Source organism: Eschrichtius robustus, chromosome 3 (genome assembly GCF_028021215.1).
Source record: "Eschrichtius robustus isolate mEscRob2 chromosome 3, mEscRob2.pri, whole genome shotgun sequence".
In the NCBI taxonomy this organism is placed as follows: domain Eukaryota; kingdom Metazoa; phylum Chordata; class Mammalia; order Artiodactyla; family Eschrichtiidae; genus Eschrichtius; species Eschrichtius robustus.
The window spans coordinates 106,927,937-106,930,071 of NC_090826.1; the positions used below are offsets into that span (position 1 = coordinate 106,927,937).

The following is a 2,135-nucleotide window of genomic DNA, read 5'->3' on the forward strand; positions in this document are numbered from 1 at the left end:
AGGCTGCAGGATTGTAGTTTTTCTTGCTTCTGCTGTCTGCCCTCTGGTGGTTGAGGCTATCTAAGAGGCTTGATGGGAGGCTCTGGTGGTGGGTAGAGCTGCTCTTTTGGTACATTTAGACCCAGTAATTAATTCATGTTTTGTTGATCTTGGGTAAGTAATCTACTTCCTTACAAAGTCGTCTGCTTCTGGGTAAAAGAGTCCTGGAAATCCTTGCAGGAATCCTTGTACAAGTTGGAGTCACTTGCACAGTCTGACAAGTGTCTGTCTGAGGTGATGATGTTAGCTTACACTGGAAGCTGTACCCATGAGTCTATTTCCTGTACTATTAACAGTTAAGAAGACTAGATACAGTCTTTTACTGAGGCTCTTTTGATGTTTCTTTCAGAAGCCTCAATTTCTAATCTGTAGTTTGTAGGAGGGACATTGCATAAGGGAAAAGCAAAAATCACTGTGTATGAAAAGACTGAATGGCTCTGGATAATTCTATATTATAACCAATAATCTCAGTATGGCTAAGAGTGCAGTTGTCTATAGAAATATACAGAAAACAAATTAATTAGAATTTAATCAGTGATTACCCTGAGACTTGTACCAATTAAGCCATTAAGTTATGTCTTCCTTGCTAACATAGGGAGTTTGAGAGCATTCATGATTGGGGGTATGCAGGTAACATGGTGTTCAATCTCTCTCTCTCTCTCTCCCTCTCCCTCTCCCTCCCCCCCTCCACCCACATACAACTGCCTTATTTGCACAGATTTACTATAAATAGCTTTATGCATTTAGTAAGTTACAGGCCAATAAATTCAACTGAGCAGTTGTGAAATCTAACATGCAAGAGCTTGACTTAACCTTAGACAGTGATTCACAATGTTTCTGACATGTCTTCAACTGGTGAAAGAGAATATTTGATTTCCTTCTTATTTTCAACCTGTTATTTGACTATCTTCCCAATGAACATATTTCATGTTCTTCTTTTCCATTCTTGTTTTTGCTTTTGGATCAGAAGCAATATGACTTGCATACACTTAAGCCCAAATAAAGCTCTTATATTTCTGTTGAACAGTTTCAATGCCTGTCAACATATTTTGCTGAAAAGTCAAGATTTTCAAGTCTACCTTGGTTATATTTAACTTCAGCTTCCGGCTGACAGCATCCCTAGATCTGACAGGGTGTGTTGTGTGGATTTGTCACCATAAGCTTCTCTAAACTAAAGGCTTCTTTGCATAATTGTGTTCATTGATGTGTAGTTCTACAAGTTTATGCTATGCTTCTTGGTCCCCAACCCAGATTCTTCTAAATACTCATTCATGTTAATTCTGAACAGCTTCCACATTTCCCCAGGGGCTTTTTGAATTTCAATTTTATGTTTTCTTATAGAAGTATCAGCTGGATCTTCTTGTAAAATTGGGTCACATAGCTATATAACATCATTATTTCTTTCCATGGCGTCAGATTTCACTTGACTCTGTGACTGCCAGGAAACTTCAACTCCTGAAGGCAAAACAATGCCAAGGCATACTGACCATAGCCTAGGGCTACAATCATTACCTATTCACATATTGTCCAACTACCATCTCCAACCATAGAAGCATATTCACTAATTAACTCTTAAACTTCTACCATTTGACCACTATTTCAGGAACTTTGTTCTTTCCTTTTTCTCATTTTATCTCACATCTTCTTCCCAAAGCTCAAATCTTCTAAAAGATAAGACCTTGGCATCTTTCCAGGATCTAGAGGCAGCTGTGCACTTTCCCTGGAGAATTTTTAAAATTATAATCTTGTGATCATTTTGTTTTTCATGTCTTCATTCTTTTTTTTTTTTTTGAATTTTATTTTTTTATACAGCAGGTTCTTATTAGTTATCCATTTTATACATATTAGTGTATACATGTCAATCGCAATCTCCCAATTCATCACACCACCACCACTGCCACCCCCCCTGCCACTTTCCCCCGTTGGTGTCCATAGGTTTGTTCTCTACATCTGTGTTTCTACTTTTGCCCTGCAAACCGGTTCATCTGTACCATTTTTCTAGCTTCCACATATATGCGTTAATATACGATATTTTTCTTTCTCTTTCTGACTTACTTCACTCTGTATGACAGTCTCTAGATCCATCCACGTCTCTA

The 2,135-nt window shown here is 37.9% G+C and overlaps 1 pseudogene; it reads right to left on the minus strand.

The window, feature by feature from the left end:
* Window positions 1-853: 853 nt before the first annotated feature.
* Window positions 854-1,725, minus strand: LOC137760638 (ER membrane protein complex subunit 2 pseudogene; annotated as a pseudogene).
* Window positions 1,726-2,135: the final 410 nt, after the last annotated feature.